General features: G+C 40.0%; 1 protein-coding gene across 1 annotated transcript in view; it reads right to left on the bottom strand.

Moving 5' to 3' along the window:
- Nucleotides 1-26,680, bottom strand: part of Neto (Neuropilin and tolloid-like) — a 621,542-nt gene that overhangs the window by 151,213 nt on the left and 443,649 nt on the right. The gene's annotated exons all lie outside the window — the stretch shown is intronic.

Raw genomic sequence — 26,680 nt, 5'->3', positions numbered from 1 at the left:
GGCCATCGACCAACATCATGTTCGGATGAGCTCCTCAGGAACGCCGTGGAAGCGGACCCTCGGAAAAGTGTTCATGCCATTGCAGACGAGTTAGGCATACACCATACCACTGTCGTTCGGCATCTCCGTGCGATAGGTAAAGTGAAAAAGTTGGACTCATGGGTACCACATGATTTGACACCGGTCAACAAGACTCGCCGTCTGGAGGTGTGCAGGTCTCTGAGTGTAAGGAATAACCGGGATTGTTTCCTGCATCGGATTGTCATTTCAGATGAAAAATGGATCTGCTATGACAATCGTAAACGATCAGGAGAATGGTTGGATCGTGATCAACGCCCAGGGCGGTTTACGAAACCACCTCTCCACCCACAGAAGGTGTTGTTGCTGGTATGGTGGTCTATGGTGGGTGTGATCCACCATGTCTTTCTCAGGCGAGGTGAAACCATCAATGCAGATCGTTACAGTGCTGAACTCCATGAAATGCACCGCAAACTTCTCCGCAAGCATCCAGAAATGATCCACAGACATGGTGTCCTCGTGTTGCACGACAATGCTCACCCACATGTCGCGCAAAGGACGGTGCAGGCTCTTAATGAGTTGCAATATGAAACCCTTCCTCATCCAGCATATTCTCCCGACCTCCCTCCCACTGACTACCATCACTTCCGGCATCTCGATCACTTCCTGATAGGGAAGACCTTCGCTGATGATCGGGCGGTTCAACATGCCGTTGAGGAGATCTTTGCATCGCAGACTCCAGACTTCTTTCGCCATGGAATCCAATTGTTGGCTGAGCGATGATAAAGTGTGTGGCTGCAGACGGCGACTATTTTGATTAACCAGGTATTTTATTTTTTATTTTTTTGGCCTTTGGCAATGACGCACCTGGACCGGACATTTCATTCGCACCAACCTAATAGTTTTCCCTGTGACTTGCACCCTGTAAGTTACAACAACTCATGTCCGACAAAATAACGAGAATGTTTTCACCAGACACATTCAAATCATGTTGACTGTCGTAACGGTGTCCCGACAGAACGTACCAGCAACAAAACGTACCACTTGGGTTTTCGCGACAAACCGTACCACTGAGATAAACACCTACCTTCAAAATATTTACTCCGCGAGAAAACGTACCACTTGAAGGAAAACTCTTGAACTTAAAACCAAAACAGAATAAAGTTGTTAGTGGCCCATCGAGTGATCACGTTTGTGGAGTCCCGAATGATGCTCAGTTAGATGTGAAGAAGCGTATGCAAGAGGCGAAGAAAAGGGTTCTACAGGAAGACACGCCAATTACCAAGATTTACAACGATACTCTAGGCAACCTACACGACAAAGGTTAGGTTAGGCTAGGTTGAGTTGAGTTACGTTAGGTTAGGTTAGAACTGACGTAACTAAAACGAAAATCGAGGAAAAGACGAAATGATAAAACAAAAGAAAAATGTGAACGACAGCTTAACCACAGCAGATTTTAAACACGCCAAAATAGCTATATATACATTATATAGTAATTTTGCCAGTCCAAAGCGTGGCTAAAGTGTGATGGAAATCAGCAAAACTAGAGAAAATCATAAAATCGTAATTTCGGTGAATGATTTTTGATGCCGTCCCATCAAGTGGTACGTTTTGGCGCATCGCAAATATTTTTAGACTCATTAGAAGACCCTTCGCAGGTAGCCGGTCAGGTGGTAGGTACGTTTTGTCGCTGGTACGTTTTGTCGCTGGTATGTTTTGTCGATGGTACGTTTTGTCGCTGGTATGTTTTGTCGATGGTACGTTTTGTCGCTGGTATGTTTTGTCGATGGTACGTTTTGTCGCTGGTATGTTTTGCCGATGGTACGTTTTGTCGCTGGTATGTTTTGTCGATGGTACGCTCGGTCGCGTATTCGTCGTAGCAACGGATGTGCGAAAAGTTAGGAGCTGTTCATCAGGAAAATGATATATGTTTATGGAAAGGAAGCAAGGCGAATCCAGTTTCCATTTAAATAGTAGATTCAAGTCTAAACTTGTCAACAACGCCAGCTCACGTACATACAAAAGGAGTGTTCACACTACAGAAAAGGGCTGTCAGACTTATATGCAAAATACCATCCAGATCCACATGCAGAATTGTCTTTCGCGAAAATAAAATTATGACTTTATACTCACTGTATGTTTATAAATCTATTATCTGTGTACTTAATGACAAACAAGCAAACAAAGAAATTCATGGACATAACACAAGACAAAGACAAAACTTCCATATCCAGACTGGCAGATTAACTCTGACAGACAGATCACCACATTCTGCGGGTTTAAAATTGCACAACAACCTTCCCTCTTGACTAAAAAATACCACTTGCTTAAAGAAAAAATTGCAGCTAATCAATAAATACCTCACAGACAGAGCTCTGCATGACATTATCTTCTATATATATGAAAATGAATGTATGTATATACGTTTGTTCCGGAATAACTCTCGAACTCGTGGAGCGATTTCAACCAAACTTGGTACACATATGACTTATAATCTGGAAAGAAATACTATTGGGGTAAGACGCCCCTGACACTCGTATGGGTTGGGGTGGAAAGGGGACATAAAATAGCATTCTGTTGCGTGGCATTTTCGTGTGTCATATCCTGCAAGTTATACTTCCCGCTACACCGCACGTCAAATTTGGTTGCCTACACAGAAGGTGCGAAATAGCCATAGTTTTCGGGATCACTAAGATGAACAGTGACAGCCCCAATGCCGTTCAACTCCAAGTTCATTTTATACTATAGTTAGAATTCATTATATTCCTATCTAATAGAAGATTGGGATAAATTAATACCCGGGCAACGCCGGGAAATCAGCTAGTTGAACTATAAATTAGACTGAGTACAAATATCAAGTATACAAAGAAATTCAACAATTTCATAGATGGAATAATGTATCTCTAATTTTAAAAATCAGCTATATAAATTTATTTTACATGTATATATGCTAATAATTGTTTTTAATATTGTGAACATAATGTACAATTTATGTAAACTTCTTTATCACATATGTACAGCATGTAGAAAAAATCTTCTTATACTGTAATAGCTTTTATACCATAGCTTATATTATATATACCGTATAAGTATTTTCATGTATCTGACGAAATCATACCCATGCAAATTGGGTCAAATTGGATGCCTCGAGTCAGGATAATGGCAGCCGGAGCGTGGTTACTGATCACACCACCTCGATAAACGGCCGAGGTTAAGCATGCCTTTAACTCAGGCACCATCTGCAAACAATATACTGCAATGCTTTTACAGTTTCTGGAGTGTTAATCGGATGCTTGCAGCCACGTAGGAAAGTGTTCGTAATATGGCCTCATCTTCGCACCCGCATATATGTTACAAATCTGGATCATCTTGTATGCTCACCCTGTATTTTTGGTGGTAATTGTATCGTAATAAAAACCGGCATCCATGCTTGTGTTATAGGTATAACCACATTCTCCATAAAGGCTTACAAAAGTTTCTTGTATGCCTTCGCCCACATTTTGGGTTTTTCGATGCTCTTGATTTCTTTGAAAATGTCAGCATGTATTATTGCGTAATAATCCACAAATAATGGAAATTCATTAATACAAAAGAACCAGTGGCGTATACTGAGTCCAAGATATGGGCTATCTCACTATGTCATGTGATCCTAGGCTGTGTACCAACTCCTAAGAAATCAGGTTGCCAACTCATAAGAAATCAGGTTGCCAACTCATAGGAAATCAGGTTGTCAACTCATAAGAAATCAGGTTGCCAACTCATAGGAAATCAGGTTGCCAACTCTTAAGAAATCAGGTTGCCAACTCATAGGAAATCAGGTTGCCAACTCATAAGAAATCAGGTTGCCAACTCATAAGAAATCAGGTTGCCAACTCATAGGAAATCAGGTTGCCAACTCATAGGAAATCAGGTTGCCAACTCATAAGAAATCAGGTTGCCAACTCATAAGAAATCAGTTTGCCAACTCATAGGAAATCAGGTTGCCAACTCATAAGAAATCAGGTTGTCAACTCATAGAAAATCAGGTTGACAACTCATAAGAAATCAGGCTGCCAACTCATAAGAAATCAGGTTGCCAACTCGTAGGACATCAGATTGCCAACTCGTAGGACATCAGGTTGCCAACTCGTAAGAAATCAGGTTACCAACTCGTAAGAAATCAGGTTGCCAACTCATAGGAAATCAGGTTGCCAACTCATAACAAATCAGGTTGCCAATTCGTAGGACATCAGATTGCCAACTCGTAGGACATCAGGTTCCCAACTCGTAAGAAATCAGGTTACCAACTCATAAGAAATCAGGTTGCCAACTCATAAGAAATCAGGTTGCCAACTCATAGGAAATCAGGTTGCCAACTCATAAGAAATCAGGCTGCCAACTCATAGGAAATCAGGTTGCCAACTCGTAAGAAATCAGGTTGCCAACTCATATGAAATCAGGTTGCCAACTCGTAAGAAATCAGGTTGTCAACTACAGAATCAGCATCGGTAATCTCACTGATATGAATAATAATCTTTACAATTTCTGATCGATTTTCCTCCTGTTTTTTATTCTCTAGACTTCAGTCTTCGTAGATAGACTAGCTAGCCTAGAATATACGCTCCTGAAAAGAACTTCCAAAATCCCAGACAGTACGATCATTTTCCAGGCAGGAATTTGACAATCAGGAATGAAGTGTCAGACATTACCTAAGCTCTTCCGGGTCACCAGCAGCGTAAACATGTAAGCAGGTGTGAAACCAGGAAGAGGCTACAGGTGACTGACTCGGCATTGCTTATTGTCAAGTCAAGGAAGGGAAACGAACGAGTACGTTTGCCTATTTGAAAAGTTTAGAACGTAACGTTATGTGTGTACGGGGCTCTAATATTGCACAAATACTCAAAATATTATTGTCTGTTTTCTAATAATAAACTGGCTAAGTAATGTCCGTTTCAAAATAGATAGTTAGATGTTTTACATAAACGAATTCAATAGCGACACCAAATTGGGAAAGCAATAATAACTTCTTTTGTCATTTTAACATTATTAAAAACAATTGAAAAATAATTGTTTTCCGTCATTCCCCGCAAATTCCTACATTGTCTCTGTAATTAATTCGGACGCTAATAATTTTGAAAATAACCTTTCATCACGTTTCCTAGCAATGTTCGTTTCCATGGTCAACAAAAATTGCAAACTTGAAATAATTGTTATAAGTGTAAACATTTTATTAAAACAGCCAGGATGTAGATATTTTGAGTACCAATATCTACAACTGGACTGAATCCTCTTATGCAGATATCACTCTTGTTTGAACAAAGTTTCCTTACTAGGAATTGTCTGTGTGTTCCTGATCTGTGAGAAACAATGTAGGAATTTTTAGCCTCTGGAAACGGAACTTGCTAGAGACGCATAAAAAGGGCATTTTTCACCCTTGAAAAAGGGATAAGTCGGTCTTTTGAAACGATTTCGTGGGGGGATCGTAATGGAGCCCTTTTTACCTCTGGGGCTTCCTTCATGGAGAACTTTTTGCCTCTGGGACTTCCTTCATGGATAACTTTTTACCTCTGGGGTTTCCTTCATGGAGAAATTTTTGCCTCTGGGGCTTCCTTCATGGAGAACCTTTTGCATTTGGGGCTTCCTTCATGGAGAACTTTTTGCCTCTGGGGCTTCCTTCATGGAGAACCTTTAGCCTCTGGGGCTTCCTTCATGGAGAACTTGTTGCCTCTGGAGCTTCCTTCATGAAGAACTTTTTACCTCTGGGGCTTCCTTCATGGAGAACTTTTTACCTCTGGGTCCTCCTTCATGGAGAACTTTTAGCCTCTGGGGCTTCCTTCATGGAGAAATTTTTGCCTCTGGAGTTTCCTTCATGGAGAACTTTTTGCCTCTGGAGCTTCCTTCATGGAGAACTTTTAGCCTCTGGGGCTTCCTTCATGGAGAACTTTTTACCTCTGGGGCTTCCTTCATGGAGAACTTTTTACCTCTGGGTCCTCCTTCATGGAGAACTTTTAGCCTCTGGGGCTTCCTTCATGGAGAAACTTTTGCCTCTGGAGTTTCCTTCATGGAGAACTTTTTGCCTCTGGAGCTTCCTTCATGGAGAACTTTTAGCCTCTGAGGCTTCCTTCTTGGAGAACTTTTAGCCTCTGGGGCTTCCTTCATGGAGAACCTTTAGCCTCTGGGGCTTCCTTCATGGATAACTTTTTACCTCTGGGGCCTCCTTCATGGAGAACTTTTAGCCTCTGGGGCTTCCTTCATGGAGAAATTTTTGCCTCTGGAGTTTCCTTCATGGAGAACGTTTTACCTCTGGGGCTTCCTTCATGGAGAACGTTTTGCCTCTGGGGCTTCCTTCATGGAGAACTTGTTGCCTCTGGAGCTTCCTTCATGAAGAACTTTTTACCTCTGGGGCTTCCTTCATGGAGAACTTTTTACCTCTGGGTCCTCCTTCATGGAGAACTTTTAGCCTCTGGGGCTTCCTTCATGGAGAAATTTTTGCCTCTGGAGTTTCCTTCATGGAGAACTTTTTGCCTCTGGAGCTTCCTTCATGGAGAACTTTTAGCCTCTGGGGCTTCCTTCTTGGAGAACTTTTAGCCTCTGGGGCTTCCTTCATGGAGAACCTTTAGCCTCTGGGGCTTCCTTCATGGATAACTTTTTACCTCTGGGGCCTCCTTCATGGAGAACTTTTAGCCTCTGGGGCTTCCTTCATGGAGAAATTTTTGCCTCTGGAGTTTCCTTCATGGAGAACGTTTTACCTCTGGGGCTTCCTTCATGGAGAACGTTTTGCCTCTGGGGCTTCCTTCATGGATAACTTTTTACCTCTGGGACTTCCTTCATGGAGAACATTTATGTCAGTGGTGGGATTGGGGCTCTGTATGTTGGATGCATTATATGAACATTTTAAAGCAAAACTCAAGTCAATTGATGCTTACAATTGAAATGGAATAATCAACCAGTAATATTTTGAACTAATTGTTATCGGTATCGGTGGGAATCAGTAATAGAAACGGCTCAAAGAGTTATCGACTGAGCCCTTCTTTAGACAGTAGTGCTTTGACGCTTACGTAATCATGACGTACATTACTCAACGGGGAGGAAAGCCCGGAAGTCACGTGCTCGCAGAACGCTGCTAAAAGTAGAAGAAAATCCCTCCAGGTAATTCCGCCATTAAACAAAATCAAAACGGTTGACGGCGCATGACTCCTGCTATCTTCCTTTCCCCGACCCGGAAACAGAGAGATCCGATGTAAATTGCTCCGGTCCCGGAGTCCGGACGTGGATTCCGGTCACGTTCGCAAGTCGAGGAGAACAACTACATTATGAATTCGCCCCGGAGGACGAATATCACATGCTGCCGCCCAGGGCCACAGAGGTAATAGGGATGTCAATTTGGGTAGTTAAAACCCTGCGATTAATCACCACTGGAAAAGTTAGGACCTCCTCCAGCAGGGAATGCGAGGAAGTTAGTTCCGGCTCTCTCAGGTAGAGTTTGGCCGGAGGAAAACTGTCTCTGGTATCCATCCGCTCTGACGTACAGAAAGTTTTCATTCTGCTATTGTGGATAAATATCAGAAATTTCACCTCACTTCCACATATTACCGTACACCCCTAGAGGGTCAGTCAATGAAGGACAAAAAAGGCCAAGGTCGGGAATAATTCCGCAAAAGCTGAATTTTGGTCAGTTGTAAGAGCACTACTAGTAGTGCAAAATCCCAAAAGTTCCCGCCCCTACCGGCGGTGCTTCACCTCCAGCGCCCCCCCCCCCCCAACTTCAATTTCGCAGACTCTCAGTTATTGACCTGTATCTCCGTAACCAATGGTCATAGACAGAAAATCTTTGTTCAGTCTTAATCCTCATTAAACGGACTACAAAAAAGATTCTGTTTAAGTTTTTGATAATGTTGATGCTTTTGCCGTAATTTAAAAATTAATCTTTAAACAAATGATGTTTTCCTAGTACTTTCTAAAGTTTTTACCTTGTAACTTTTCAACAAATTAAATCACAAGAAATTGTTTCGAATAAAAGTTGTAGCCCAATTTATAAGCTTTAAAACGATGTAAGTTTTAATGTATTTTACTTAAAGATACATCAGAAAATGTGTCTCCAAATGGAGGATAGTGCCAAAAAAGTGCGTCTTTATCACAGTCCGGCGGTACCATTAATTTTTTTATAAAAGCAAGAGACTTGGTAGAATTAATTGTTATACCACTTCAGTCATGTTCAGTTGAGTAGCCAATCGCCACCTGAGTGCTGACGGCCGCCATCTTTAAAAGAGTCCGCCATATTGGATATTTTTGATTTGATATATCTCGGGAACGGTGGCACCTGTCAACTTCCGTTCTTTTTTAGAAATTATCCAAATAGTGTAACATTTCATAATATATCAACAAATCTAATTCTGAAGAATAAAATTAATAGTTTTGTAGAAAAACTCACTATTTATAATATTTTATGTGAATCTGCTAGTTGAAAGTCTTAACGATTCTTGAACCAAACAATAGTATTTTATATTTGGTAAGGTTACGAAATGTTTGTTAGGACACTGCTAGTAGTGTTCTAACAACTGACCAAAATTCAGCTTTAACGAAATTATTACCTACATGAAACCTTTATTGACGGGCTTCTTACAGGCCAACGATGCTCTGACGCCTGGAACAAAAGCTAGTATAATCGTCTGTGAATTTGTGTTGTCCTGTGTCTTTACGTGTGCCTAAACTCTGTCTCAGTTATCTCTGAAGCGGCAGACAAGGGGGCAGAATCGAGTGCACAGAGCGAAGCAGTACACTGCTGGGAAGACAGCTGTCAGTTCACCAAGCATAATTATGTAACGTATTTGAATGTCATACCACAGATAAACGTATTGTAAGCAGATATGGAACTCGGACAGCAAACCTTCTGCGCTTTAAATTACTCGCTGCAAGAAGTTCTAGTATCCACCGCTGAGAGGCGCCACTCGCACTTGAAGAGAGTAATTTAAAGTTCCATATCTGCTTGCAATACGTTTAGATGTGGTCGTACTATACAAAACACTACCTTTATTATGAAAATTATAACTTTATAGCAATATTAAATCTATTTTACCGTGGAATCATAAGATTTCATCATATTCATGTGAGTAGCGAGAAACATGCGCCAAAAAAAATTCACAAATTCATACACAAAATATCTGTCCAGTTATTTTTGTTTTGCTTCCAGTAACGATGCAGAATTATGAGTGTACATTTACTACGAGTAAACAACAAGAGCAGAGACATCTACTGAGGAAATATTGCAACACCGGATCTCTATAGCAGATGCCGCCTTACTTGCAATAAATCCGGAGGTTGATGACTTTCAAAGGTCATGTTGACGGCAGTGGCCCCCGCAATAAAGACAACAATACGCCGCCATTTCCCGAAACACCACGTATGAGTTCCTCGACCTCGTTTTCCCTCTTTTTTTATCCCGAATCTGCACGCGATCATTAAGCCATGCAATGAATTGGAAGGAGGCTGAGAAAGAGAGAGAGGGGGGGAGGGAGAAAGAGAGAGGGGGAGGGAGAAGGAGAGAGGAGGGAGGGAGAAAGAAAAAAGAGCAACCCGGGGTGTCTCCACCATTCTCGAAATCGTTCCACATTCTTTAATCTACAATGGTTCTACGTTCTCATACCAGCTCGTCCACAGCAATCATTTTCTTCCAGACAATGCTCCGCCCCACACATTATTTTCTTTTTTGTCCCCCTTCTTCTTAATTCGTTCCTCCCCTTCTTCGGTTCTCCGTTCCTTCGTTAAAAATAAAACTGGGGAAAAGGAGAATTGAGGACCGATGAACGTCACCAGGGCCGCAGCCAGACTGGCAATTAAGTTGGGGGCCCCCCGGTCTGGTTTATTGTCGTGTCTTTTCCCTCACTGGGAAATATTTCACCAGGAAAGGACCTGCCACCGCAGCCGTTCGGATGTGCGATTCATTAGGAATCTTAAATGATTCTGATTTATTTTCTTACACACGGACTATATCAGTGGCATATGCTGACTCTTAAGACCTGGACTAACTCACTATGACACCTGGTCCTAGGCTATGGAGGAAGGGAGAAGAAGCTGATCCTTGACAGCCACGTTGCCATCCCAACGGTAGTCAGGTTGCCAACTTCTAAAAATTCAGGTTGCCAACTTCTAAGAATTCAGGTTGCCAAGTCCTAAGAATTCAGGTTGCCAACTTCTAAGAAATCAGGTTTGGCAACTTCTAAGAATTCAGGTTGCCAACTCATAGGACATCAGGTTGCCAACTCATAGGAAATCAGGTTGCCAACTCCTAAGAATTCAGGTTGCCAACTCCTAAGAATTCAGGTTGTCAACTTCTAAGAAATCAGGTTGCCAACTCATAGGAAATCAGGTTGCCAACTCGTAAGAATTCAGGTTGCCAACTCGTAAGAATTCAGGTTGCCAACTTCTAAGAATTCAGGTTGCCAACTTCTAAGAAATCAGGTTGCCAACTCCTAAGTTTTCAGGTTGCCAACTCCTAAGAATTCAGGTTGCCAACTCCTAGGAATTCAGGTTGCCAACTTCAGAATCTCCATTATCTTCAGTAATTTAATTTCTAGGCTTCAGGCTTCGCAGATAGCGTAGCTAGCCTCGAATATACGCTTCTGGACTCTATACTATACTATTAAAATGTTTTTGTACACCACGAATAAATTGTTATTTATCTCTTGCAGTTCGGCTATTATTATGTTACTACGTCACTATTCTACTAGGAATAGTCAAACATTTTCAGGTAAGAATGTACAATATAGAGAATATCTCCAATTTCTTTCCTACTTCTTATATTCACTAAATATGCAGTCCTGGTAACGTATCTGGAGTTAAGATTTGGGGGTGACGTATAGAAATTGTATACACTTACGTCTATATATGTTGCAAAATTACTTTCTTCATTACCGCGATCATTCTCCATACAGAAACATAGGAACCATGTTTGATGATATGAACAAATGACGTTCGGCATTCGTTGCGCTGTCTACAGCATTGTCACACTACTGCTTCGTTACGTGCAGAGCATTATTCGTTGAAGCATGGCGGAACAGAGGAGTGATAAAATTGTTAATGTGCATCAGTTATTTAAGTGGAGTGTTAAGGATGATGGACCTGGCCGGTAAGTTTGGCAACGGTGTTCGAGCGTTCTTCTAGAAAAATGGCGTCTTGCGCAGTGAGGAAAGTGTAACACCACAAACCATTCACGGATAGCCCCACGAACCATTTCCGGTAAGGTTAGGTTAGGTTAGGTTAGGTTAGGCAAGCTTAGTTAAAATTTTGTTCGTAAAACAATGCGATACAACTCGAAAACAAAATCCACACCCATTTTCAGATCTCCATCCAATGAGAACCACGTACCCGGATCCAGAACAGAAAATCTTGTTTCCGGGCCCAGAATTGAAATCCGGATGCTCGAATCAACAAAAGAACATCCGGAATCAAACTAGATATTCCAAAACCCGGAAACGAAACCGAAAAACAAGTTTCCAGACTCGGAACCGAAAATCGGGTACCCGGATCACGAACCGAAAGATCAGGTACCTGAATCAGGAACCGAAATTAGTATTTCCAAATCCGGAACCGTAAATCAGGTACCTTAATCAGGAACAGAAATTAATATTTCCAAATCAGGAACCGAAAATCTGGTACCTGAATCAGGAAACGAAATTATTTTTTTTTCCAAATCCGGAACCGAAAATCGGGTACCGGATTTCAGTTATCTGGGTCACTGGTGCCATTGAAAGTGACGGGGGGTCATAAGTGGGTCTAAAAAATATGGTAAGTGTGTGGTCAGTACTTGAACACAATGTGCGTATACGCGCGCGCGCATTTACGATTTCTCTTCAAGCTAATACAGCCTGCAACGTGTATTAATTTGATTTGATTTGAATTCAAAATTTTGGGTGCGTTAGAACATAGGCTATTTTGCACCAGTCACATTATACGGGGTCCAGCCCTTTATCATGACTAAAATAACATAATTGTCGTGTAGTGTAACTAAAATATTAAAATATTCTGACTTCGGTTAAAAACTGAGCACACATCAGGACAAAACACAGGACAACACAGAATTATACTACCCATAGGACCAGTCGCCAGAGTTATGTAGCTGAATTCCGTGTCGGTCGAATCCCAAACTGGTGTTGTTTGTGAGTGTCCCTTCATCAATTTCTGCATATCATCACTCATCCTCATCGTCGCGATTACCCAAAAGTGGCAGAAAAGCAACGCTAAATAATAAAAATCATATATCCATCGGTTAGCTTTTATGGATAACAGATGGCACTAGTGTAGCATTATCTGCCTGTGGTGAGACGGGTGAAAGTATGAAGCGATAAGCTCAAAGAACCTCACGTTTTAATGTTGCATTATGAGATTAAGCACCAACTTTAAATTTAGATTAGGATGTTTAGTAATTTAGATATTTTAAGCAGCCTAGTTTTCATTCCTCACAAAAGTTAATCGCAGGAAGGAGTATAAATTCTTACCTTACCAGATGTTCGTACAAGGGGATATATTTGTTAGTTCTGTTATTAACACTAACTTGTAATAGTACATGTACAGCACATACCAAACGTGACCTGTCTAATCTAATCAGGGGTGCCCACGGGGGGGGGGGATCGTATTGTTTGATTGACTTGTTATCAGTGATGTGCAGTAGACTATGAGTTTACGTCTACATGCGTTGTCTACACATAATCTACGCGTAGATTACATTGGGTTGTAGTTTACGTAGACAATCTAAAGTGCATTAAAATTAATTTTCAAGGGTTTCATGAAAGGAAAGTGACATTTTCAACTATATTGGTTAGTAACGAAATGAAAAGAATCCTATTTACAACAAAATTTCTCTTCTCTTCTATCATCAACTATGGAAGAAGATAAATAGTATGCAAAAAACAACAAAAGATGGCAGTCGTGAGGCAAGAGTGGTCTTTTTACCATAAAACACTAGAATATTTCCTATATTAGGTATCTTCCTAGATGAGAAATTGTTCGAATTTGGAAGAAAGAGTATGAAAAGATCTCCTCACACATCAGCGACTGATACGCAGTGTAATTTTCTTTTAATTCCGCGGCGCCCTTTGCTAACTTATAACCTTTCGCCATGTTGTTTATATAGATTACGTCATCTACGTGTATAAAATAGTCTACGTGTAGAATGTAGACTATCGTTGTTTACGCGTAGACGCACATCACTGCTTGTTATTGATTTCTAGTTTTGGTTCTTATGTATAGTTTTTCTACCTACCAGTGGGTGATCGCAGCGATAGGGTTGAAATGAAACACCACCTCTTATGCCTCTAGAATCTGTTTGGATGGAGGGGAGAGGGCGTGGTATTCGCATTAATACAAGGTTAGTCGAGCAGACAGACTGTGCAGAATAAGGTTGACTAACAATGGCAATGAGCCTAAAGTATCTAAAGTAAACATACTTCTGTATATTGCTTAAATCTGTATGTATTATACAGTGACGCAACTACAGAGGGGCAGGGGGTAATTGCCCCCACCCATCAAACTTCGCCGGAAGTCAATTCTAGGGTAGCAATGGGGGACAAACACAGAGGAGCAATTACCCCTTCGATTTCAAATTTTATGCAAATAAAAAAATATTTTGTAAAATTTTCTTCGTTGCTTCACTCGCATAATCTGCTTTTCTTGTTTTCGTCAAGTTCATAGCTGTAAAAGAGAGAATGCCGTGGCGTCCAGTGAAATTATTTACACCCTATTAAATCAATATTGTTTTCAATATATAGTATAGAGTCCGTATGTAAGAAAATAAATCAGAATCATTTAAGATTCCTAATGAATCGCACATCCGAACGGCTGCGGTGGCAGGTCCTTTCCTGGTGAAATATTTCCCAGTGAGGGAAAAGACACGACAATAAACCAGACCGGGGGCCCCCAACTTAATTGCCAGTCTGGCTGCGGCCCTGGTGACGTTCATCGGTCCTCAATTCTCCTTTCCCCAGTTTTATTTTTAACGAAGGGATGGAGAACCGAAGAAGGGGAGGAACGAATTAAGAAGAAGGGGGACAAAAAAGAAAATAATGTGTGGGGCGGAGCATTGTCTGGAAGAAAATGATTGCTGTGGACGAGCTGGTATGAGAACGTAGAACCATTGTAGATTAAAGAATGTGGAACGATTTCGAGAATGGTGGGGACACCGCGGGTTGCTCTTTTTTCTTTCTCCCTCCCTCCTCTCTTTCTCCCTCCCCCCCTCTCTCTCTTTCTCAGCCTCCTTCCAATTCATTGCATGGCTTAATGATCGCGTGCAGATTCGGGATAAAAAAAGAGGGAAAACGAGTTCGAGGAACTCATACGTGGTGTTTCGGGAAATGGCGGCGTATTGTTGTCTTTATTGCGGGGGACACTGCCGTCAGCGTGACCTTTGAAAGTCATCAACCTCCGGATTTATTGCAAGTAAGGCGGCATCTGCTATAGAGATCCGGTGTTGCAATATTTCCTCAGTAGATGGCTCTGCTCTTGTTGTTTACTTGTAGTAAATGTACACTCATAATTCTGCATCGTTACTGGAATCAAAACAAAAATAACTGGATAAATGTTTTGTGTACGAATTTGTGAACTTCTTTTGGCGCATGTTTCTCGCTAGTCACATGAATATGATGAAATCTTACGATTCCACGGTAATATTGATTTAATATTGACATAAAATCATAATAAAGATAGTTTTCTGTATAGTACGACCACAGATAAACTTATTGTAAGCAGTAAATGTACATTCATAATGGGCGCCGAATGATCTAAAAAAAAAAAGTTGTAAAAGAGAGAATGCCGCGGCGTCCAGTGAATTTATTTACGCCCTATTAAATCAATATTGTTTTCAATTGCAAAAATTAAATCTAAATTTTTTTTAAATAATATGTGTTGTATATTTGTATTGAATACGTACACAATTTAGTGTTAGCTTGTTGAATATGTATTTTCTTATTTTATGTCGCATATTTGTAAAACATATGTTGTACATGAAAGTTACACATGTATCTTCGGATTGCATTTATCATTCATTTTCTGCCATTCAAAAATACAGTTTGTGTGCTTGATTTCCATTATTAGCTAATGGGAAATTGACGGTGTTGAAAAAATATTTCAAATCGCTTGTTCCAACAAATGCTTTAGCACAGACTTCTACCCCCTTTTTTGCGTAATTTATGAGGATAATAACGTATTTGATATTACTACTACTATTACTGGTAGTAGTAGTAGTAGCTAGTAGTAGCAATAGTAAAGCCATTATTATTATTATTATTATTATTATTATTATTATTATTATTGGTACGTTTATCCTGGTACTTGCCCCCCCCCCCAGACAAAAATTCGTGCTTGCACCTCTTGTCTTGCCTGACAAAAATAATTTGAGTAATTAATTCGGCATAAATGCGGGGGAAGTGTGTCATGGGTCTTGGGGGGGATAGGCACCCCTGAATCTAATCACGTTTATTGCAAAACCGAATGCTCGACCATTTTTTAAAAAATCATATTATTGTTGTTTCAACCCCTATGCAAGGGCAGTTCAAGGCATTATTATTCTAAAATTTGGCTTTGTTTAAAAATGGCAGACATTTTTGGCCTTTGCAGACAGTAGCCATAATTATAATAACTCAGCTAAGAAAAATGATAGAAAGCTGCGGCAAGAAACATTGTTTGCAGTACATTTCAAGCTACATTTTATGTTCCGTGTCTATTTTCACTATCTCTAACGTAAATGGCTGAAATTTTGGGCATCACTACTTCCCTAGAAACTTGTTTTCGTTCGCTTGCTCCGCAGATTCCCGAAACGGAGTGTACAATTTCAACCCAGTTTTGCTCATGCCTGTACAAGAACATGTGTAACGGACACTGTGAATCGAACCTGAGACCTCCCGACTCGCAAAGCACGTAGGATATCAGTCAGGAATAGCGATAATGAATTGTTCTCACATTCCGGGCATCAATCAGCAAGAAGGAAAGGGGGTGGTGAGGGGGGCAGCGACCCTCCCTCCAAAACGACCTCTTGAGAGAGTGGGAACCTCGCAGCTGTTAGGGAGCCGACCGGCTTAATGACTTAGCTTTTGATTCAGTGCTGGGCTTGGGTTGCGCAATATGCCCGAGCACAATATAAGGTTCCCTTTGTCGGAGGCGGTTATCCCTTCAGAATCGCAACTCGCGCCAAGAGGAAGGAGAAATAGACAAAAACAGGATCCTCCGAAGTGAAGTGCAGTGTTGCCAACTGCTAATAACTTAATATGCCCAAAAGTAGTGAATTGAAGTGAATAAAATATTCAAGTTCGCTTTTTGTTATTAATCTGGAATGAAAATAGCCCATAGATAAATAGGCCGGATATCGATCCCGGAACCATTTATTACAAGGCGAGAGAGATAGCAAATACTTTAATAGGTATGGACGGATCCATAACGTGTAAAACAGGTGATCGCTACCTCCTTGACTCCTATAGAGGGCGATCGCCTCTTGCTTGGCGCCTAAAAGAATGATCGGCTCCTCTGACATCTAAAAAAGTAGGTGATCACTAGGTCTCGGAAGTTGAAGACCTATAAATTGCCAAAAAAAGACCTATAAAAAGACCTAAAAATATCAAAAAAAGGACCTAGAAACGAAGAAAAGGGCGTATAAATGTGATATAAATTAATTAATAACTTCATTTTAATTACATATTTAATGAATAAAAAAATAAAAAATTCTGGTGGTATGGAACACACAGTGCGAAAAAACTGAAAGGTTCAAAACAAGAGAAAGTTGCCACTTACAGCACGACTTTCCGGACAAGTTACTGCTTCAGTCGTCCAAAAATGTTTTTTTCTCTCGTTTCAGGGATGGTTCAAATATATTTCTTTATTTTTTTATTTCTTTACTACAGAAAGGATGTTTAAGGGGTGATGAACTGATGATGATTCGAATTGAGAATGGGCAGTAAAAACGTAGTCGAAAGAAGGTGATGTTGCAAAAAAAAAGCCGTTAAGACGTAAAAAAGGTTAAAAAAGGACCAATAGACGCCGAAAAAGGCAAAAGAGGACAAATAAAACCCACCTTTTTCTGGCCTAAAATGACCCAAAATGAACATATATTATGTTGGGCCTCGTCTTCGGACACTAGAGGAAAAAAGGATTTTTCCTCAACTTCCGATCCCTAGTGACCGATCACCTTCTCTTTGACATCTATAAAAGGTGATCGGTATGACACTAATTTGACAATTTCAAACAAAAAAAAGTAATGGATCTTTTCAACAGTTTTACATTCCATCACACTTTGAAATGAAAGCATCTTTCCTTTCAGTACCCTCTCCTTTTTTGCACCTTTCGATAAATATCCTGATCTACAGATTCCCAACTCTGCTACTACCTTATCAAAAGCCTATCTAGTGCCTTTCAACTGGCCATTCTCTTGTAGAACCTTTTACTTGTCCACAAAAGAAAAATCTTTTAAAGTTTCTTTCATAGCCACTTTTCTTCTTTTACTGTATTTCAACAGCTGGTCCTAACTCTGCCGAGCCGTTTCGAAAACAATCAAATGGGTGCTTTTAGTGTGTTTAATCTCTCAAGCCTATTTCACTACAGACACATCTTTATTTTCTTTCAGTGCATTTTCAAACAACAATTAGACCCTTCAAATACATGTTCCCTTCTTTCGTACTCCACACATGCTTTTCATGCATATATTGATCTTTTGCTACTGATTTTCCAGTGGATATGTTCTCATTTGAAACTCCTCTCAAGAGCATACATTTTCTACTAGCCCTTTTTGAAACTTCACGCTATTTTCTGTAAGGTATCAAGTTTCCTTCTTTTAATGGAATTGGAGAGTATATTTTCATCTAGTATTTTAAGAGGCGCCGCTGCCTAGTGGGTAGGGCGTCTGACTGCCATGCGGGAGACCTGGGGTCGATTCCTAGGGTGTGTGATTTCAAGAAGGATTTTTTATAGCAATATGGCTCCTTTATTAAAAGGATTACTTGCGGACAATCCTCGGAGTAAAGGTGCCAGGAGCGTATTGCGCATCATCTCTATAAATGCATATTTGAATCAATGTACAAGGAATAGTTTCATCTTTTATACACTATTTTAAGTCTTCTTCTCCTTTATGCTGCTTCCAAAGTGGCATTTGTCTCTCAAATGTTCATTTCTTCTTCTAAAATCCTATTCAAGTGCCCATATCTTCTTCTAAAGCCTTCTCAAGTACCATTTCTTCTTCTACAGCTTTTTTCAAGTGCCAATTTCTTCTTCTAAAGTCTTTTCAAGTGCTAATTTCTCTTCTGAAATCTTTTCAAATGCCCATTTATTCTTCAAAAGTTGTTTTCAAGCACTTATTTCTTCTAAAATAGTCTTTAAGTGTCAATTACTTCTTGCAAAATATTTTGAAGAGTCCTCTGATGAAGTATTTTCAAGTGTCCATTTCTTCTTCTGAAATAGTTTCAATTGACCATTTCTGGTTCTAAAGGCTTTTAAAGTGCCACTTTCTTCTTAGGAAGTTTTTCAAGTACCAATTTCTGCTTCTAAACTCTTGTACAGTCAACGGCAAAGATAATGGTAGGCATATCGTCCACCACTACTTTCATTACTCTTTATTCCACACCCTGTATTGCTTTAAGGAATGAATTTCTGTTGATACATAGTAGATGTTGTCCTCTGCCTATTGACGTTTTTACTTCAATTCATGATCATCACATTGTGGAAAACTGACAGAATGAAAATGGTGATGGACAATTTGCCTACTATTTATTTTGCCGTTGTGTGTACAAATGCCCATTTCTTGATCTAAAGCATTGTCAAGTGTCAATTTCTTCTTTAAAGACTTTTAAAGTTCCTATCTATTTTTCTAAAGCTTTTTCAAATGCCAATTCCATCTACTAGTCCCCATTCATATGGCCATGCCTCCTACTCTACAACTCTTCCAGGTGCATCTTGTGTTTTAATCCATATTAAAAGGATTTCGTTGCTCATAAATCCGCTTATTCCCTTGGTGGCAACTTTATTGAGCTCAACATCAAAAGCTCTGCTGAGATCTTGTCTATTGTCGAGCGCCAGAACGAAGTGGAATATGTTTTGTCTCTCCTTCAACGTTTTCCTGGTCTCCCCAAATTCGCCCCTTCATCATTCCAGTTTATCTACCCTCGGCATTTTGCTCGCAGGCTTAAACGCTATCAAACTAACCCACCTTTCCCTTTACCATCCAGCTCTCCCCGCCCACTAACGCATTCATCTTGCGATTGTATCTTCTCGGAGGTTGGGGAGGGAGTGTTCGTCCGAAACTAGTGAAAAAAAAGTACGGTTGGAAACTCTGACGCCATGGTCCACTTCTTGCCAATGAAGCCTTAGGACTCTGTGGGATTCTACCGAGTTAATTACAACCTTAGACTTATTTTTAAAACCGGAGACAAAATGGATGCATGCCGGGAATGAAAAAAACGAGGTCGCCCGACGGAGAGAGACACAAAAGGAGGGAGCGGAGAACGGATTTGAGAGAAGGAACTCTGAAGAAGAAGAGAGATGCTATATTTTCTTGTGTTGAGCAACATGGAAGTTCATATAACATGGATTCAGCGCGTTTACTGGCTAAATTCTTGAACGATGGTGGGGTATCCATCTCGGATACTGGTGATATCTCTAAAAAACTGCGATTAAGTAGATGAATGACACTTTGTAGCAACGGCATCCACCTCACAGAGTAGAGATGTCTCAAAATGTGTGATAAGATAGATTAGACTTGGTAAGCTGGCTTTATGTCAGATAATTCATAAACTGCGACCACTAGCTAGATGAAACTTGGTAGGTTAGCTATCCATGGCAGATACTGTCGATATTTTGCAAACTGTGGTATGTACAGAACAATGGCGTATACTGAAACCAATATCTGGGCTATCTCATGTGGTCCTAGGCTATGAATAGAAATAAGTTTACCAACTCCTAAGAAATCAGGTTGCCAACTCATAGGAAATCAGGTTGCCAACTCATAGGAAATCAGGTTGCCAACTCATAGGAAATCAGGTTACCAACTCAAAAGAAATCAGGTTGCCAACTCAAAAGAAATCAGGTTGCCAACTCAAAAGAAATCAGGTTGCGAACTCAAAAGAAATGAGGTTGCCAACTCAAAAGAAATGAGGTTGCCAACTCATAGGAAATCAGGTTGCCAACTCATAGGAAATGAGGTTGCCAACTCAAAAGAAATCAGGTTGCCAACTCAAAAGAAATGAGGTTGCCAACTCAAAAGAAATGAGGTTGCCAACTCATAGGAAATCAGGTTGCCAACTCATAGGAAATCAAGTTGCCAACTCATAGGAAATCAGGTTGCCAACTCATAGGAAATCAGGTTGCCAACTCCAGAATCAGCATCAGCATCTCACTGATATGAATAATTTTGTTTACAATTTCTAATCGATTTTCCTCCTGTATTTTAGTCTCTAGACTTCAGGCTTCGCAGATAGCCTATCTGGCCTAGAATATACGCTCCTGGTACAGAGATGAAACGTGGTAAGTTTATTATTCATCTCATATAGCATTAATGTCTTAGAATTGTGATTAAGTAGACAGATGAATCTACGTATAGTCGGGATCCATCTCACAGACACTGATAGACAAATAAAACTTGGTAAGTTTACTATCTACCTACCTTAGGGGAAAGCGTGTAGGACCTATGATAAGCTACTTTCCTTATTTCTGGTTTTGGACCTGACTTGTTAATCCTCATTCGAAAGCTCTTATTGCGAGAGTAAGAATCAGTAAACATTTATACTCTACGGCAATTAAAAGCTGACCCAACGGGATTTGAATTAGCGCCTGGGCATTGAGCTGCGCACAAGCCTACTGCGCACGGAGGTGCGTACTAGGCTACAGCGCATGGAGCTGCGCACAAGCCTATTGCGCATAGAGCTGCGTACCAGACTACAGCGCATGGAGCTGCGCACAAGCCTATTGCCCACGGAGCTGCGTACCAGGCGCACAAGCCTAATGCGCATGGAACTACGGGCATTCAATGTCCTACGGTGACCTAAGTTACTGTTGGTATCACAAAATCTGTGTTAACTGCATCAATGAAACTTGGTAAGTTTCTTCTCAATCTAAGTGACTGTTGATATCACAAAAAATGTTATAAGTGGATGGATGAAACTTCGTAGGCTCGCTAATAAGTTTCGCAACTCTTGATACTTCATAAAGTAGGTACGCTGACTATCTGTATCAGTGAGGGTTTATACTCAAAAACTCTGGTAGATATATGAAACTTAGTAAAAGTTATAACTGATGTTGATTATTTAAACACTGTGATAAGTAGATACATGAAACTTGGTACGATTGTTAATCATAACACCATTAAGCCTTGTTTCCATGATTACAAAAAATCCAATATGCTGACCAAGACAGGATTTATTTTATTTTAAAAACATGAACTAAACGTTACGTTTCAACCTTCTAGCAAGGTCTTCTTCAGACTCTGTACTAAATACAAATGAAATAAGGTACAAAACAGGTAGATATATATATACACACAAAAAACTCCCTTCCAGACACAAGATAATTAGAAAGTTGTTTATCTGGAACATTCCTTTCCAGGTGTTCCAGCAGGTTGCCTTCTCCTGTCAACTGTTATTTCACCTTTAGATAAACATTTCCTTTCATCTGGAACGTAGTTGGACTCCTTATCTCACGTTCTTATCTTATTGTTCCAGATAAACAACTTTCTAATAATCTTGTGTCTGGAGGGGAGTGATTTTTGTTTATACATATCTTCCTGTTTTGTACCTTATTTCTTTTGTATTTGGTACAGAGTCTGAAGAAGACCTTGCTAGAAGGTTGAAACGTAACGTTTAGTTTTTGTTTTTAAAATAAAATAAACTCTGCCTTGGTCAGCATATTGGATTTTTGTTAATCATCTCAGATATTGGGTTACGATGTGACACATTGTGATGAGTATATAGATGGTACTTGGATATTCTTCTCAATATCTGCTGTTATCTCAAGAACAATGATAAGTAGATAGATAAAACCTAGTGCGCTGAGTATCCCATTGTTGATACGTCAAAAACTGTGACAAGTATATAAACAAAGCTCATATTCTCGGTAACCATCTCAGTGAATGTTGATGTCACTCAAAATTTGTGATGAATGATGAAACTTACCACACAGAATACATTCTACACTACAAAAATTTGACGGGAGAAATTACTTGAAAGACTGTCAATTTTGACTGTGAGCCAGCTACCATAACGAATTGGCCATGACCAATTTCAAACCATTAACGGCTACTACATACCCGTTACATAACGTACAGAAATGCAACGTTTCAGGCAGTGATGTGCGTCTACGAGTGAACAACGATAGTCTACATTCTACACATAGACTATTTTATACAAGTAGATTACGTAATCGATGTAAACAACATGGCGAAAGAACTTAGCAAAGGGAGCAGTGGAATTAAGAGAAAATTATACTGCGTATCAGTTGCTGATGTGTGAAGAGAACTTTTCATACTCTTTCTTCCAAATTCGAACAATTTCTCACCTAGCAAGAAACCTAATAGAATAAATATTCTAGTGTTTTATGGGGAAAAGACCACTCTTGCCTCACGACTGCCATCTGTTGTTGTCTTTTGCATACTATTTATCTTCTTCCATGGTTGATAATAGAAGAGAAGAGGAATTTTGTTGTAAATAGTATTCTTTTCATTTCGTTAGGAACCAATATACTTGAAAATGTCACTTTCCCTTCATGAAACATTTAAAAATTAATTTTAATGCACTTTAGATGGTCTACGTAGTCTATGTCAACTACAACCCAATGTAATCTACGCGTAGATTACGTGTAGACAACGCATGTAGACGTAAACTTATAGTCTACTGCACATCAATGGTTTCAGGTTGACATATTATTATTATTATTATTATTATTATTATTATTATTATTACACCTAACAGATTTTAATCCGTGTTTTGTCTATTTTAATATGCATAAAAAACATACATAATTGCTTTACATTAAAAATATCAGTCTTTTCCACCCTATTTCACAGACATTAGATTCAAAAGGAAAAACATTCCCCTTTACAATGGTATGTTCCACTTTCTTAAAAATGTTAACAGACTTTAACCCATCCAAATTTTTTGGAAGCTGAACGTCTAAATTATTTAAAGTTGTATATAATGTATTTCTTTCCCTATTATATTTTGGACATTCCAGGATTATATGTTGCGCGTCTGCACTTTCCCAATCACATTCACATGTCTTATTGTTCGTTACTCCAATTCTGAATAAATGTTGCCTAGTACATAAATGACCCGATCTCAAGTCTGTTAATTAAAACAAAATTTTTTCTTATTTTGATTTTGATTTGATTTATTTTACTTCGCCTTTTTGTGCCACTTTTGGCGAAGATGGGGATGAATGATGATATGATGAAATTGATGAATGGACAGTCACAAACATCCATGCGCAGGCCGGGATTCGAACCCGGGATCCCTGGCGTCGTGCTAACCACTCCGCCACGGGGACCGGCTTAAAACAATTACATTTCTTGTACCACTGACATTGTGAACCCATGGTTTCTGGGGCTTGAATTCCGCAAACGATCTCCATGATTTTCCAACTGTTACAAGTTAATTTCGACACCAATCAAACCCCTCATTGGTAAATTTTCCATATCCGGAAAACGTATTTCTTCAAATTTACAGGAGAAATTACTTACCGAATGCAGTTTCTTTAGACTTGTGTAAGTTCGGGGAAGTGTTTTCTCGCATAGTTCATTGAATTTTGCCGGTAAATCATCTATTTTTCGATATAAATGAGTGACCGATGCACGAAAGTTGTTGCATCCATTTCCTTCCAGCTGGATGTTGCCTGTGTGTGATGACGTAATCACTGTCAATGCCGGTCAGGGTTTCCAAACACATGTTTTTGTAACTGAAGAAGGTAAGTTTCCGCAAATGGTTTGTGGGGCTATGTGTCAATGGTTCGTGGGGCAATGTGTGAATGGTTCATGGGGCTATGCGTCAATGGTTTGTGGGGCTACGTAGGTATTTTTTGGGTGCAATAGGGTGGAAACACTGCATGCCGAGTACGGTAGTGATACTGTGACCGCCATTTTGAGTGTTGCCGAAGGCAAAACGAAACGAAGAAAACTTACTCGATATGTCGCAAATAGAGCTTCGTTCCGTGAAATAAGCGAAATACCACCTTCAAGAATGTTTATCAATGCAGAATACGTAAGTACGAATATTAAAATTGACACAACTAGCTTCTTTCAGCCGTTTTCCGGATATGGAAAATTTACCCACGCGGCTTTCTTTGTACACTCATGAACATGCGAATTGCCTGTAATATTACTATAGGCCTTGCCCAAGTAAACTCAATGGTTTTTCCAGCTTTTTGCATTGTTTGAACTAATTTAATACAATTGGCACTATAAGGCGATAATTTATAAAGATTCTTGTAAAAGGATTGAAGCGCTTGTAATACACTCTGGGAGTCAGTCAATATTAAGATCTTCGTCGAATTTAATTAAAATAATTCGTCGCATTCATTTTGATGGCGTTTCCATGGAAACGAGTAACAGAGAAACAAAACTAAGAATTGTTTCAACAATTTCCATGGATTCTTCACACACTTAGCAGCCATAGCGTTCAGTAACGCCGTATGTGAACTACAACTCAAGAATACACCAGCGGCTAGCGATCACCTTAGCAACTTGGGGAGATATATGCTAACAGGACCAAACCTGATCTGCCTAACCTATCCACGTAGGTATATAACAGCATAAATAAGCATGTAAATAGGTTAGGCAGGCCAGGTTTGGTGATGTTAGCATGTATTTGCAGGTTGCTAAACAGTTCCTTCGTTCGGCGAGGTAAGTTCTGCAGTTTACTCGCAACAAACGTTTGCAACCCCGAATATATTTTTTGAAACGCGGCCAGATATGATATTTAGGTGCATTAAAATTTGAACAACCCTCGTATATGAACCGTAAACTATTTGAAAACCCAACTTTGATCACATAACGCGCTCTTAGCCCTGTGCGGATTTGCTGGAGATGGGAACGGAGCGTGATAAATCTACTAATCCGAATAACAGAAAGGGGGGGGGGGAGAATAAGTAACAACTTAAAAAAAATAAATGGGGAATATTCTCTTCGGCTTCAGACTTACGCAAAATCCTCGTAATTCCAGTTAATTTACTTCAACGGCTCAACGTGAATTTCATTTGCATAATTACTCTCGAAGTGTTCAACTCGAGAGGTCGATTTCAAGGAGACCAGCTGAGGAAATGAAGCCTGTAATTGTAGCTACAAGAAATGTATTGGAAAATTTTATTTTCGCTATTTCCATTGTGGTTTCAGACTTCATTTCTCAATGTTTGTAATTTTACAGTCAAAATTTGTCAAGGGGTTAGTTACAATTTTTAGTTCATTCTGGCGTCGTTTCAAGATATATATGGAATGTTTTCTTTCTATAACTTCTGTGGTAAATTTATTAGAGTGAAAATATGTACCACAGTTTCCAGATCTACTCGTAGATGGCACCATTCTCAAAGGTTTCCTTCCAAATACAAAACATAGAGCAGAATTACTTCCGTAATATCTCTCGCTGTTTTGCATTTACAGCTTGAAAGCGAGCCTTTACTCCCGATACCACCAATCACCAAGCGAGCCGATGAAGTCATCTCAAGGCTACGCCTATCGCTAACCCTCTTGCTCAATCTCTACGCTGTTGGTAGACTCACAAGCTAGCTAGGTAAGGTGAGATTACTTCCGTAACATCTCTCACTGTTTTGCATTCGCAGCTTGAAAGCGAGTCTCAACTCCCGATGCCACCAATCAGCAAGCGAGCCGCTGACGTAATCTCAATCCCGCACCTATCGCTAACGCTCTTCGTCACGACCTCCCCTGTTAGCAGGCTCACTAACTAGACTCTCGAAGTCAGAAGGAGATGTTCTGGGAGTAATGTGACTCTACCTGTTGAAGAAAATGCCTGAACAATACATAGTAGCCAAATGTAGAACTATGTTTCCTGGTTCCTTCAGTTTCATTTCTTTTGACACTATTTTAAATGACATTCTCTGACTTTTCAAGATTAGTAGGGCAACTCTGTTATTTTAGTATCGCCCCCATAAATTCTAACCATTCTTATCCACCTATAAAAGCAGTGGCGGCGATTGGGGGGGGGCGAGGGGGAGCAATTGCCCCCCCCACAAATATTCGCCACTTTTGCCCCCGCACTATACTAAACCTTATCTGCAAACGGAAATATACTGTCTTTGCCCCCCCCAGTTAGGCATCCTTGCCCCCCCCGGTTTCGGAACCCAATCGCCACCACTGTAAAAGTATTTAGGATTAAGAACTTACTGACTAATTGTTTGGCGAGTCCTGCGTCGGAAAGTACCATTCAAAAACTGTTCTGTTCGACTTGGAACACTTGTGGCTGCTTAAAGAGCAATAGATTCAAAACTTTTTTTCTTTACGCAAAGATAAATGTTGATTGCATAAAATTGGCCTCGCACCAAAGTGCGTGGCACCAAAAATTAGCCAGTCACAAAAAAGTTCAGGTACCAAACTGCCCGTACCAGTATGTCTGGCTCCAAAATGTACGATTCCAATTTTTGCTGCATAGACGCTTCTATACAGGGTTCTCCAAAAGTACTTCCTACATTTAAATTCACTATAACGTATAACGAACAGAGA

Source organism: Lepisma saccharinum, chromosome 27 (genome assembly GCF_977018435.1).
Source record: "Lepisma saccharinum chromosome 27, izLepSacc3.1, whole genome shotgun sequence".
NCBI lineage: Eukaryota > Metazoa > Arthropoda > Insecta > Zygentoma > Lepismatidae > Lepisma > Lepisma saccharinum.
This window is presented reverse-complemented; position numbering and strand designations above follow the sequence as displayed.